The sequence below is a fragment of the Patagioenas fasciata genome, chromosome 1 (genome assembly GCF_037038585.1).
Source record: "Patagioenas fasciata isolate bPatFas1 chromosome 1, bPatFas1.hap1, whole genome shotgun sequence".
Classification (NCBI taxonomy): domain Eukaryota; kingdom Metazoa; phylum Chordata; class Aves; order Columbiformes; family Columbidae; genus Patagioenas; species Patagioenas fasciata.
Window position 1 is genome coordinate 61,529,126 of NC_092520.1, and position 15,426 is coordinate 61,544,551.

A 15,426-nucleotide genomic window follows, 5' to 3' on the forward strand; every position below is an offset into this window, starting at 1 on the left:
AGCAGGTTGGATCTTACTGCATCCATTTAGGAACAGATGTTACTTAGTATACCCTGCACTGTTCCATGCTCTCTTTTTTCCCCACTGTCTGAGAAGCAACTGCAGGTAGTGCACTCTCACTTCAGTGTCACCCTTCCCACAAGAGCTCCTGGAAAGAGAGAGGAAGAAAGATGAGCTTTTAATGTTGTTATGAAACCGTATGCACCCTGCTGCCACCACATCACAGAGTGTGTTTTCTCCCAGAGTGTTTAATAAACCTCTTTTGATACTACAGAAAATGAATTGTGAAGGATATTGCAGTTAGAAAAGTGTTGATTTTTGCCTGGGGAAAAGAAAATCAGAAAAGGTTATAAAATCCACTGTTCAATATTAACTTAATCACAATACATATTTTAGCAGTGTACAGTGTGTTACTTTTAATGCAGTGCTATGGTTCCATGCCTCTCTTTCTCTCGTCTAGCCTGCAGCTCTCACTGGCTGCAAAAGTTAAGATTTATAGCAATAATATTTGCTATCTGACAATGAATTTCAAAGCTAACAGCTCTGTGGTGTTTTCCCTATCTTGTTGCATATGTTTTTTCACTTGCAACACCCATTAAAGTTTAATAGGAGAATTCTGCACATCATGAACATGAAAATGAGAATATAATTACCCCTCTGTTTTCAGATCACAAAAATCAATCTTCTTGTTTTGTTACAGAGTCTCATGTTGGAAACTATTTCCACAGAAATCCTCAGAAAACCCAGTAAGTGTAATAACTACCTGTGCTACAAATCAGAATATTTCTTCTTATGTCTCAGTTTTGGAAGTCATTTATCCTCTTTTCATAATACATTATCCAAAGCCAAAACACACAAAGTATATAAATATGATTCTATTTGTCTGAAGTGATTTCAAAGGAAATGCAGAAAGAGTACCAGGAAAATTGCTAAGCAGCCTTTGGCCATCTGCTAGTCTGCTATGTTTTTTTAAGGGACAAGGGTTTGTCTTTTTTTTTTTTTAAATAACTTTTTAAAATTATGCATATAACTGATACAGAATTCTGTATTTGGGAAATAACCATGTGCAGACATATTTAACTTCGAAATATGACTTCATAACCATTCCTACAATACAGTGACAGTCACTGAATCTCAGAGAACTCCCTCCAAAGCAAAGTTGTCAGCATACAATACGATCAACAAAGCTTTGTCACATGATGCAACACCTAGAATTCTTTTTACTAAAAAAGTCTTCTCTCCCTGAGTGGTGTTTGTCTCAGGATAAAGTCTACTTAAAAACATTGCTCAGGTAGGTGGGACCTTGACCACAGTCGCGTAGCCCTAACTGATTAGATGGCTCTGGTGTACGCTCAGAGAACAGAGCTGCACAGAGAGATGTCATGGAGATGCCCAGCTGAGAGCATTGTTAAATTACACATGGGCTAATCTGTCCTGCTTTAGTGGTTTAGGTAACTGCAGGGAAGAAAGAGAAAGAGAGAGAGAAAGAGAGAGGAAAGGAAAGGAGAAAGGAAAGGAGAAAAGAAAGGAGAAAGGAAAGGAGAAAGGAAAGGAGGGAAGGGAGGAAGGCAGGCAGGAAGGAAAGGCAGGCAAGCTATTAGCAGCTTTATACCCCGGTAACTCATTTAGGGCAGGAGGCTGGAAGGTGATGGTAACACAGGTTACGAATTGTAATTAGCTCTGGTTATGGGGAAAATCACAGAGATCAGCCTGGTGATAAGTAAGTAGCAGGGCAGATTATCCTGACAATCTTTTTTTTTAAACAGCAATTAAGAGTGAAAACAGCTGCCCCTCAGGTTACAGTCAGTACCCGGGTGTCTGGCACCCTGTATCAGCCTGAGCTTGAGGTACAGCTGAGGGTGGAGGGGGTTGGGGTGAAGCTGTGTCGTGGATGAGTGGAATTCTATTCACTCAAAAGAGAGAACCAGCAATGTTTTATTGAGGCAAAAATTTTACAGAGTTCAATAGATAAGATGGAATTTAACAAAGTTAACAGTGGCTTGACAAGGTTCAACAAGTTTGATGGTGAGGTTCACCTTATCATAAGAAAGACCTTGAGGTGCTGGCGAGAGTGTGTAAAAGGGCAATGACGCTGATAGGGGCCTGGAGCACAAGTCTGAGGAGGAGCAGCTGAGGGAACTGGGGCTGTTTAGCCTGGAGAAAAGGAGACTGAAGGGAGACCTTATCACTCTCTGCAACCACCTGAAAGGTGATTGTAGAATGGAGGGTGTGGATCTCTTCTTCCAAGTAGCAAGTGATAGGAGAAGAGGAAATGGCCTCAAGTTGTGCCAGAGGAGTTTTAAATTGGATATTAGAAAAAAAAAATCTTCACAGAAATGGTTGTCAGGCATTGGAACAGGCTGTCCAAGGAAGTGGTGGAGTCACCATACCTGAAGGAGTTTAAAAGTCATTTAGATGAGGTTCTTAGAGTTCTGGAGTTAGGTTATGGTTGGACTCAGTGATCCTGAGGGTATCCTCCAACCAAAATGATTCTATGATTAATTGCTGCATGGAGGAAATATACAGAGGAAAATCGAGTTAGCCTCGAGTTAGAATGATTTACACAGCAAACGGAGATGAAAAAGGTAAGGAAAATCCTCACATTGAATAACGTTTCATTAGTATCAATTCAGCATGCAATCAAAATCACCGAAGCAAAATCAAAGTTACAATACTACAAAGTTATACATGATATTGATCACTTACCAAATATCTGCTGTTGTTAAAAGGTCCCTCTGCCTTGAGGAGCAAGCTTGGGAGGTGTCCAGCCTCAAAGGGACATCACTACCATACAGCCATGCTGCCTAGCAGGGAGACCTCAAAGGCGGCTCACCTAGGCTGTCAAATTTACAGAATAAAGTGATTGGCTCATAGTTGAATTGTATGCAGTGGGAAGGGTATGCCTGAGGCTCCTTGTACCCACAAACTTCTTTGTCACTTGATAAATGAGTCTTAGAAGAGTCACCTGCCATTCATACATCTCTCCCGTGATCTGTGCTCCAAGATGCTTACTGTCACCCTACTCCTTTGTGGGTGAGTTGGAGGAGTTCTTGACCTGGCTATGGCGAAGGTCTTCACCTCCTGCAGAGCCTGTACCAAACCACTTCCAATCTGGTCAAGGGTGTAGAGAGCACCCATCAAGGACTGCTGGCATGTCCAAGATTGGCATGAGCGTCCTCTTTCCCCAGGTATGAGCTACACCAAAGGCAGGGGGAAATGTGGGGCCTGTGTTGCCATGTGTAATCTGCTTTCTCAAGGAACAGACATTGTAGAATTGGGATCTGAAAAGAGAAATCATTATCTCATCTTCTTGGTAAATAAATTATATTTCATGTCACTGAATGGTATAGTTCTGTCCTTGTGGTTATGGTACCCTAAAGTCCTCCATGACAAGCACTGCAATAAATATTTGATTCATTCACAGGCAGCACCTGTTTGTCTTGGTTCTTGATTTTAAACAGCCTCACATGAAATTTCCTGAAACCTAGGATTTCTCATGCACCAAGTAATATTTATTTCTGTTGTATTTCAAAACTAAATCCATCATTAAAATCTCACCATTATGGCACAATTTTATTTCTAAATGAGATAAATATTTGATTCCTTCCCTCTCGCCTTCTTCAAAACCATCTGCAAATTCTCTACTCTTGGCCAGCTGAAAGCATAGAGGAAAGTGCAAAAAATGTTTCATTTGTTTCTCCACAAGTGTTCAACTTCAAAGAGAATTCTTAATCACCATTTACTCTTTATGCAAAATATGGTTTCAGAGAAAATGTTGAACTCAAAAAAAGCTTTTTAAAGTTGTTAAAAATGTATGTCATAAATAGTAGATGTTCATATGGTCTTTTCAGACACGTACTTTAAAAAAAAAAAAAAATCTCATGAAAGAAACCTGAAAAAACATGATTATTCTGAGAATCTTCAGTACAGATACTCTGCAGTAAATAGCAATTATATTTATTATAATAATATATAGTAATGTATTATTGTCTAGATATCCTTATCTGGATCAGTCTCCTGAGCACATACAATGGAAAAAAATACAGTGGATCAGGGATCAGGTTCTCATCTGGTCTTTCCAAGCCTACCTGTACTGACTTTAAATGACCCCTTTCAAATGAACATGTGAAAGATCTTGTCTACTAAATGAAGACTTATGATAAAGAGTTTACATTTAACCTTCTGCAAATATCCTATTCAGACTTGTTTGAAACATTTCACTTTGATAATTTTAATTTTCAGCATCCTCCTCTTATAGTAAATTACTGTAATCAATTGACTTTTACTTTGTCATTGGAGATTCTTATGCTTTGTGGCTCTGCGCTTGAGAGAGTCCAGCGCAGAGCCACGAAGATGATTAAGGGACTAGAGCGTCTCCTTTATGAGGAAAGGCTGAGGGAGCTGGGTCTCTTTAGCTTGGAGGAGACTGAGGGGTGACCTCATTAATGTTTATAAATATGTAAAGGGTGAGTGTCACAAGGATGGAGCCAGGCTCTTCTCTGTGACAACCAATGATAAGACAAGGGGCAGTGGTTATAAACTGGAACTCAGGAGGTTCCATATAAATTTGAGAAGAAACTTCTTCACAGTGAGGGTGACAGAGCACTGGAACAGGCTGCCCAGGGAGGTTGTGGAGTCTCCTTCTCTGGAGACATTCAAAACCTGCCTGAACACATTCCTGTGCAACCTCGTTTAGGTGTTCCTGCTCCAGCAGGGGGATTGGACTAGATGAACTCTTGAGGTCCCTTCCAATCCCTAACATTCTGTGATTCTGTGATACTTTCAAAGATTTAATCCAGCTGGTTCAAGTTTTTAATTCAGTTGATCATCTGTTTTTTATTCATGGTGTGCTGTTCTTTAATTAAGCCCTTAGATCTTCTGTTGAATTATAGAAGTACCTTTAGCTATTTGTTCTACCATAAGCTTTGCAACGCTACATGGCAGGTGTCAATAACTCTTTGACAGGGTGAAAGCCCTCACACCTCACTTTGATTGTCACCATCAGTTCTGCTCTCCCTTGCCTATGGCCTCTGGAGTGTGCTATTTGTTAGATGGATCTTGGACACACCAATACTCCAGCAGGATATTCGTTCCTGTCCAATAGCACCACAGGCACATTAGCTTGAATTCAGCTCCTCACTGAGCTGACTATAATGCTGCTGATGCTGAAAATAGCTGTGGTAGGTTGTGTCATGTAGGTACAAAATGCTTTCTGTACCTCACCTGCCCTGCCTGCCTCCCCACCGCTGCCTCCAGCTCCTCTCTCCCTGCACCCCAGCTGCTCCTTGCCAGGAACTCCTGGCATCTACCACAAAATGGAAATCTGTCAAAGTGTGTACTACCTGTATGACTTAACACTGATTTTAGCAGGATGAACATTGACTCAAGGTACTGTGAAAACGTAGATTGATGGTTGATACCCTTAACAGCTGGAAGATCATTTAAAAATGCTCTCCAGCAAAGATTGTCTTCAGAACTCACTTTTGGACTCAGAGCTGCAATTATTCTGAGGACCAGCATACAGAGATGACAACAATTTGTGATCTCTGCTGCAATCTTAAGAAGACTATACCTTTTCTTTGACAAAACTTACAAAAGTTTTGAAAACATTTATTAAAGAAAGGTTGTTTCATTTTGACTAAAATTTTGTTTGGCATACTGACTTTTCAAATCAAACATTTTTTTGTTTGTTTTGTTTTGTTTTATTTGGGGTTTTGTTTTTGTTTTTAACTGAATTTTCCCATTTCTTCTAGTGTAAATATGAACTTGTAATAAGGAAAAAAAATGAGAAAAAATGACCATCATGAAAACGGTGGCAATGCAGTTCCACCAGTATTAATAATGTAAACTTTTTTACTTATATTATGAAACAAGTGGTATTTAACTTGTAAATATTAGTTCAGAAGAAAAAGAGCCACTTAAGTGCTCTGGGCCCTATGCCAGTGTTTCCCCCACTGCACACTGAATCATTCCAGAAAATTACACTATTGTGAAGATAACCTGCAAGTCTGAACATTGCTTTTATGGAGCACCTGCTGACAGAACTGCGCCCTGAAGGCTGGGGTACCTCATGAGAATCATCACCAGAAGCGTACGTGTAGGAGTTTTCCTATAAGAGCAAATATTTAAAGACACAAAAGCATTCAAAGCCAGTTTGCAGACTCCAGCTGAATAAATATTAGCGAAAGAAAGAAAGAAGAAATAATAAAATGTATTACACATACAAAATCTATATTAGAAAAACACTATTAAGGCAAAAAGTCAGAAACAAGAAGTTAGAAAAGACCAGTGTGACTACCACTTGTGCAGTGCCACTAATTCATTCTCTTTCACATATTCCCTAGGATTAGAGATAACTTTTTAAACTAATTATTTCTGAAAAAATAATTCTGAGTGACCAAAAATGTGCATGCACTGATATCAAACTTAATGAAGGGTTTTGAAAGAAACAAGTGGAAAAAATCAGTTCTTGAACTAGCCCATTTGGACCTTTCCTAACTGAAACATTTTGAAAACTAATTCCAAAAGGATCCATTTCCAGAATGAGGGAATAAACATGATATGCTGCAGATTTTTATGTCCTTCTTTGTACCTGGTGCTTAAGATATACATCTATAAGGCAGGATAAAAATTTATATAAGGTGGTGAAAAGACAGAGTTTCATTACAAAATTGTTTATTGTTAAAAAAGACAAGGCCATTAGCTTGTAACATTAGAGGATCAAATCTTCTATACACCTGTGCTGGTTTGACTGAAAATGAGTTAATTTTCTTCTTGCAGTTAGAAACCTTTCTTTTTCCTAGCTAGCATAGTCATTATTTGGACTTAGTTTGAGAACAGGAGATAATGTTTTTAATTGCTCTGGTCTGAGACACAAGGACATTCTGAGCACTCTGCCCACATGTGTAAGGCAGCTGGGAAGGGGAGCATGGATGGGGCAGAGCTTGACTGACATCCAGACTGGTCAATAAGAGTATTCCATCCATTAGCATAATGCTTCTTATTTAAGGTGAGTCAGGATCTTCCAATCTCTGTCTCGTTTCTTTGCTTTCTTTGGTCTTTTTGTGGGAGCCGGGAAAGTTCTGTTCAGGATGTTCAGTTCAGCCTTTTGCCATTTTGCAGGGGCCTCCGGGCCTTTCTGCCTTTTTTCCTTTTTTCTCTCTTCAGGATCAGCTGTTTGGGACCAGGTGCTGCTTCCTGGAACTGTTGCTCAGTGTGGATGGTATTTGTGAGGGATTGAGTATCTTTTATTTTATGTTCCATTTCTATTTTATGTATATATTTACTAGTAGTGTATTGGTATTTTGTTATTTTATTAAACTGTGTTTATCTCAATCCAAGTTTCTCCTTTCCCTTTTGATTCTCTTTCCTACTGTGAGGTGGCCCGGGGAGTGAGTAGCTATTGTGGTTGTATTGCTAGCTCGGGCTAAACCATGACAAGAGCTAATCTTTAGCCTCCAGCAAAAGTAAGGTGACAGAATGACATTAGAAAGGGAGAGGTGGGGTCATGTATGTGTGTGATCAGTCATCCTTATCAAAGAGTCACAGTGAGATACTACAGGTTATGTCCTTTGTAGAGATTTACTCGTGGCTGCGCCCCCAAGACAGCAGTCTAAAAGTCTAAAGAGATCAGGGTTCCCCAGTGTAAAGAGTCCTCAGATTCAAACTTTGATGGTCAGGGCATAAGGGAACCTGGTTTTTGCAGTTGCAATAAATGTGAAGTTCCTGTATTAACTTGGAGGCACGTCAGTCATTATTCAAGCACACAGAATTGTAGTGCCTGTTTTGTGGTTACAGTTTTCCAATGGCTGGCTGGAGGGTGTCAGAGGCTGGAAAACCAAGGCATACAACACAGGGTAATTAATGTAGGAGGTGAGAAGTAGCATTCTCAGGCAAACCAGCCACACTTATTTCAGAATAGAAAGTATAAACAACTGTGTGAAATTTTCATTTATTAGTCTATCTATCTATCTATCTATCTGTCTATCTATCTAATCTATCCATCCATCCATCTATCTATAAATTTCCTTTACATATGTGTTTTATATATATATATATTATATATATAAGTAGTTTGTAAAATTTCAGTATCTAACCGCAACCTAAAGTGCATTGAATCTTCTAAGAATGGGTGACCTACTAAAGTTTTGTGTGTCAAGTTGAATTTTAGGTAATCATGCAGAAAAATTGTCCAGTCCTCTTTCCTTTCAAAATTGAACTTGTAGATTTGCACGATGCATATTAATCATTACATTACCTTTAACAGAGAAACCTCCTGTCATTCATTAATGGCCCACTTGTCATGCAAATTCCTAACTAACAATACTCCAGATTCTTCTGCTAAGTCTGTCCGTGACTTATTTGAATGACATTTTCTTTCTAAGAGAAATGCTACAGAACACTAACCCAAAACAGCTAACTAGCCACTTTTTACAACATGAGAAGACTTTATTTCTGAGTGAACCAGAGTTTTATTAAGGGAACGGTATCTTTGCATACTAAAAATATCCTTCCTTACCAGTTATGTCTGAGCAGAGATGTAAGAGATATGAATGTATTTCTTTGTAGCAGACTTATGTTGAATGGTATTGGATTACTTGCCTGTATTTCTTCTTATCCTTACCCACCTTTTGTTTTATCTGTTTGCCAACAGTGCTTATATGCTTACATTTTAAGATCTTCAGAACAGATATGGCTTCACTAAATGACAGGGTTCTATCTAACACAGGGAGACTTGGTCTCCAAATGACACCACGATGGAAAATGCAATTTGTTACTAAGGCTGGTGGCAACAGAAAAATTTTATTGAAAACACTATATAAGATGTTCTTCATTAAATGTTTCAGATTTTCTGAAATTAGATCAAACGTTTCAAGATGCCTCTAGCCAACATAGCTTGTTGTTACCATTCTCCATCCAGGATTTTTTGACCACAATACTTCTCTCATAGACCAAGAAATTTTGTCATTTTACTGATGAGCTGCTGTGGCAGAAGGAAGACTTTCCTGTTCATCTCAGTCTTCTTCAGGTTCATGAAAGACTATATTGAATTGAGTGCTACAATGTGTATCTGAACTGCTTGGCGTATTATTCTCTGATCCTAAGTGTCTATCACTTCATTTCTGGATGCTGTGTGATTTCCTAGCAGCTGTGGCCTGATTTGACCACACATGTAAAATTTCTAGCATGTTCTTCTGTATCATCAGAGAGAGGATTTGTGGGATGCTTGTTTTTCAGAAATTAATATAACATCTAGTTATTCATTACATTTCCTATATAGTGACATTGTTAGCTCGTATCAGTTCCTCTCCTAAGATGTAATTTAAATTTCTCAAAGAGCTAAGACTGTATTTGTTGTTCCTTACTAGAGCTAATTGGTCCAGAGTTTGGCAATTTGCACTTTCCAGTAGCTGAATACCAAATGTCAGTGTTGATTACAAGATATTTTACATTTTGTAATTGTGGAAGCCTGCCTGTAAATGTAGATACACAAGTCCTCGTGACAGACTTTAGCTTATGATTCTTCCACGTGCATTGTGACTGAAATGCTTCAACCTAGGCAATCATCCCGCAATCTGCTGTACATGGCATGCTCAGCCTCTTAGCACAGCCAAAAGCAGTGTATGTGCATTTCCATGCACACTGCATGAACCTTCAAACCCGTCAGCACGTTACCACAGGAGGATTTAATGCTGCTCGAGCAACTGCTCCGGTAGCCTCACATAAAAGATACCTGCCCGCTCTACCAGATAGAGAGAAAAGGTCAAGGCACATAGATGTTAGGAAATACGATTTTCTGCACCTTGTGCTTAGACAGAGATGCCAACTTGCTGCCCTGAGCCAAGCACTTAGCATCTGCCCTGCAGCAAAATTTCAGGTTGTTCCCTGTGTTTTCTATCAGCCAGGTTTAGGCAATGCCCTGCTCAATAGCTGGATTTCTGGTCACCTCTTTGAATGTTGCTTCCTCTCATGCCTCTCACTTTGGATTTTGGATGTCACTGTGTGACAAGGCATCTCCAAGTCAAGCACTGTTTTCAAATACTGAGCTGCAGTTCTCCTTATTGGATTGAACTCCTTGTTTGTGATTGAAAATATTGTAAACCCAAAACTCTGTCAAGTCTCTAGTCATCCTGAAAATATTACCACCTTGTATTCCTGAACACATCCTCATTTTCCAAATCCTTTATCAACTGAATGTTTCAACTAGCCTCTGAGACTGTCAGATATTTTAATTGTACAAATACCAAAAATCCAAATTTCTAAGAAGTCATGAATTTCTAAGCATCTAGTTTCATCTTTATATATTTCTTATCAACTGCTGAAACCATGCCAGAAGTAGGAAATAAAACAGATGATTAAAGAGATGCAATTTTAGATTACACTATCTGATTAAGAGTATTCTAAAATGCCGTACAAGACTTTTAATGCTACAGTTTTTATCAGCAGATGGACTTTTAGTGTAACTGAAAAACAGTTCCATTTAACAATTGATAGGGTTTAGTCCAGAATCTCCTTTTCCATGTTATTTTAAATTGCCAGTTAGTCTTTTCTTAAGAGAGTATCTATAAAGGTAAAACAGTAATTGTAAAAGTAAAATAGTGATTTTACTGAAATATATCCTATTAAATAATTCATTTGCATTTTAATACAGAAGTAGATTTAACAACAGAAACAATTTACAAGTGGCCATTCAGGCATTTTAAAAATATGTTACTGTAGTTTGCCTAAATGACACTGTACATATCAAAAGGAATTATCAGAAAGCATTCAGAAATTCTATTAGCAATACTTTCAATAGCTGGAACATAAGAGTGTGCATGTAGCCTATATATCTTCAATGAAAGAGCTATGAGGTTTTTTTTGTATTCAGGTCTGTTATTTCAATAACCAATTGAACTAAAGAAAATTACATTAAAATGAACTAATGATACTTAAAACTTGTCTTGTTCCCCCTTGACTTTCAGTTCAATAGCTTCTATCTCAACAAATGTTTTCTGCAATATTGCTTTAAAATGAGTCTAATTCTAGGAGTATCTAGGCAGCATCCATTGTACTGACTGGATTCTTTCTTCCTGTCTATTTTAAAAAAAAACTAACTTAAAATTCATGTTCCAATATCATCTGAATTTATTTGTCTGCTGATCCAAACTTTAGCACAATGAGCCAAAGTAGATCAAAGCAATTGCTGAGGACTCTACATCTATAATAAATGTAATTTAGTGTTTTACTTCAAGCTAGTTAGGTCCCTGGACCTGGCACCCCACCACATGTGATTTGAGTCTGCTGGAAGAAGCAGTCGTTGCCTTGGACCATTATTTTCTCATTAGAGGCTAGAGTGCATTTGGTGAGCACCTGAAGCAGAGTTTTTAATTTCATTATTCCTGAAAGGAGTCTCATTTGTGTGTACCAAAACCTCTTTGTGAACCAAACCACTGTTAGGGGCAATCAAGGGATTTGTCTCAGTATTGCATTGCTGCCCCAAACCAAAATACTAATGTAGAGAGAGACTTATTGCTCTGATTTTTATTACTGTGACTTGGCAACTCTGTTGTGCTTACCTCTCTCTGGGTTCTCTGGGTGCTGTTCTGTGATCCAGGCATTCCTCCTTTATCTGTGTCTCAGAGGCAATTAATATTTTATTTTATTTCTTTTTTTTTTTTTTTCAAAACGAAAGAAGTTCAAAAAGAGGTCAACTCAGAACAACTGGTGGTTAAAGAAACTCCAGTTAAGTGTGAAATACATCCTCTTAAGCAAAAGAAGGCATTGAACCCAGGCCTCCCACCTCCACAAGCTGGTAAACTCATCCCATTCAAATTTCATTTTTACTGGCAGCTTTTTTAAAAGAAAGGCATGCTCTAGCCCTCCTTATTTTTCAGAGGGACTCTAATGACCACACTAAGGACCACAGGATAATGTAAATCTCTCCATTCAATCCCATCTGATCAACAGAGGAGCAAAATGAAAGTTGCCTCTTCTGCAATACCCACCGGCCAGCTTGGGCAGTGTCATGATCCAAACTACTGTATCCCAGCTGGCAGTACCTGCCTCGCCTCAGACGCTGCAGGATTACCCACCTGACACATCGCCAAGCTATTTTTTTCTTAAATACAAATAAATGTTTCCAGGACTTTCTAAGTCATAAACCATCACAGTTTATAGCCAGGAGAGCTTACATTTTAAGAAAAACATATTTCACACACAGGAAGCACCAGAAGTCTACAGTAGGTAAAGATTAGATGTTTATTTAATATTATTGACTTCCTTATTTTCAGTAGTGCAAACACAGCAAGTCACTGGAGTAACGTAGTATCTCTGCAGGTCACATCATCTGATCAAAAAGACTGTAAGGTTGGTTCAAGAAATACAATTTCAGACATCACAGTCCTGCTAGGAAGTAATACTGGTAAGACAGCTCCAGAAGTCTTCATTCAGTTCTTTCTCAGCTAAGAAAACCAGATGGAGGGGAATGGGTTATTTTCTAAAATTAAAAATAAATAAATAGAAGTATAGGAAAAAGGACAGCTGAAAAAGAATAGCATCCTATAGTCCATTTGAAATCAGAATTTCTAAGATGCAGTTTAACTCCCAGTACAGTTGTTATTTGAGTAAGCCCTTTACAAATATATTAGAGAGGCATACAGGGCAACAAAAAGTCAGTATAGATTGTGTGACAATATACAGAATCCAGATACTGTTAGCGTAGCCATACTTTGGGATATATAAAGCCAAAAGAAAATTTAAACATGTATATAGACTTTTGAAGGTATTGGAAGATATCAGAAAAGACAGTGTTTGCTGTTACATGGTCCTAGAACTCTGCAATACTTGTGTTTTAACAATAGTTTTCATAGATTAGCTTTAGTTGTCACCTGGTCTATAAATCAAAGGAAAAACTAGGTCAAGCTGTACTAACAAGCACATAATGTCCGTTGTTATCTATAGGATAAACCCACCTCTGTTTGTGACTGAACTTCACAAAAGCTGCCAGGCTGGAAGAGATCATTAATCAGTTTTACTCAGCATCTTGTCTCTCTGTGGTTTGCACTGGATAATTTAGAAAGGACAAAGAAATTTCAGCATTGACAAATACAGAATAAATTGCTGATAAGATGTATTTCTTTATGCCTCCCATGACTTAAGGACTGGTTTGTGTCTCGGAGCACAAGCATTAAGTATCATGTATGTTAGGCAAGATAAACTATTTTTGTAACTGTTAATCACAATATGAAATGATATGCACAAGGAAACTTCAGTATTCTGAAATGCGACTTTGGTCCGAAGCAGAGACAAAGCACTGCGTATTGTTTTGCCTGCAATTTTCAGTGTAGAAGCCTTACATTTGCGCTATAATTGACATTAATGTGTGTTTCGTGACTAACTGTAATATTTTATGGATCATCTAGAAACTGACACATCTGCATCATGGCTCTTTAGATTCTCAAACTGATCTTGGCAGCCTTGAAAGCAAAACTTCTGTAGTATCATTGAGAAATACATTGGAGGTCCAAGCTGGGTACAAATACTCTAGAGCTCTAGCTAATGGAACTACCACAAAAATGGGAGGAGATTGCCTTCTCTGTTAGAAATATGCCTTTGAGTCACCACCAACTTAATTTAAAGGCAAATAGGTAGGAAATTTAGAAAGGTTTGTAAACGTAAGGAAAAGAAGAAAGCTACACTTAACCTACCTACTTATTAGTCAGTTTATGTTTTTTCTGCAGGCAGTACCAGCTTAAATACTCACACTCTGTCTCATTACATCCTGGCCTCTTTTCCAACGCTCTGCAGTTTCTGTATTCTCCCTCATGCTGGTGTTCTAGCTCATAAATTTGGCCCCACATTATGTTGAACTGGGAAACTGATGTGAACTGAAGAGAAAAACACCTAGGTTACTATTTTTAGGTGGATCAACTTCATAGCACGAAGTTTTTCTGAACACTGAATGCTAGATTTCATAACTCTTTTCAAATTTGCAAGTTGACTTTAGTCCAGACATTTATATGGAGTTAATACTTCTAGTTCATTGCCAGCTATTGCTCTATGACAAATGACAATAAGAAATAATTTTGCTATGGTTAAATCCTAGGCCAATATTTTAGGTTTATCAAAATACAAAATCTTAGAGGAGCTATAGTTTAAGTACTTTCAATTTTGCCTTATGACCAGAGTTCCAAGACAAATTAATTCGCTTCTGTCAAACCATATCAATCCAGAGTCTTCTATGGGCTAAAAAGAATTGGTAAGACTGCTATTTGTGAGAAGAGTTTAAATTTTATTAGGACCTAGAGGCTTCTTCTTGAGACCTTGGCAAGATGCTTTCCTTCTCCAAACCTGTTTCCTCCTTGCCTACACTGAGAGTTATGATAAATATAGACCTTAACAACCATGAAAGACTTGCTGCCAACTCTGAGATCTCAGTATACCCACCACAACAAAAAGGGCTATGACCCAGGCCGGTTAAAACCCTGTCTCCTCAAAGCATCAATCAGGCAATTCACTATCAATTTAACATGAAAGAAGTGGAAGTCTTTTGTATTGTGGCTTCATGGTCAAGCAGGGCAGGGCAGTGGGGAGCTGGAGACCTGCTCTACTACAGCATTGTGGGGCAGGGACTGATGGCCCCAGGGGGCTGAAATGGGCTTCTGGGCCATGGGCAGGGTGGGACAAAGCCCCAGGGAAGCTGGACAGGGACAAGAAGGTCCTTAGAGTCCTCAAGGCACTAACAGGACATACCAGAAGCGTGGTTCAGAGCAAGTCCCAACACAGTAAATACTTTGCACACTGTGTCCCACACAGAGATTATCTGCCTCCTCCCGTAGCAAGAATAATTAGCATTAAAGCTGTCCTGAAAATTCAGATAAATTATTTTCTTTTTGGAAATTTTACTTCCTCGGAATGCAAATTTTTCACTAAAATAGTCCAATTATGATGAAATTCCATTGGAAATCTGCCACCAGATGAGCTTTGAAACTTTTCTTGGTGTTCTGCCAGCTTATATCTATGGTTTCTCAATAAAGCACCTGCTGGGTACCATGGCCACAAGATCTGGGTCTTCCAGGGGCTGCAGGAGAGACAGACAGGTGGAAGTCCTTAGTGCCAAAACTCCATACCATTTCGTAGCAAATGTGAATATTCCAGGATTTTGATCCAAGTCAGAGTGAGAACAGTTTTGCAAACGTGAAAATAAGCCACAAAGGGGAATGATTTTTTTTTCCTTTTAGTTCTACTCCAGTGTATTCAATAAATTAAAGAATGACAGATTCTGACAGAAGAACTTTTTTTTTCATAAGAGGCTTAAAAGGAAATGAACGGTTGTATATTCTGGTTTGCGGAGGCTGCATTAATATGCAATACTTTGTTATTATTCGGACATTTGTTTAAACAAATCTTCCTTTTATTTATTCACATGAAGAGCTATCTAAATTT

The 15,426-nt window shown here is 38.5% G+C and overlaps 1 long non-coding RNA gene across 2 annotated transcripts in view; it reads left to right on the forward strand.

Moving 5' to 3' along the window:
* The first annotated feature begins 698 nt into the window (after nt 1–698).
* LOC139826993 (uncharacterized) overlaps nt 699–15,426 on the forward strand; it is a 51,760-nt gene continuing 37,032 nt past the window's right edge. For both annotated transcript variants that reach the window (XR_011737163.1, XR_011737164.1), the window contains exon 1: nt 699–746. This is a non-coding gene — a long non-coding RNA (uncharacterized lncRNA). The remainder of the gene's footprint in view (nt 747–15,426) is intronic.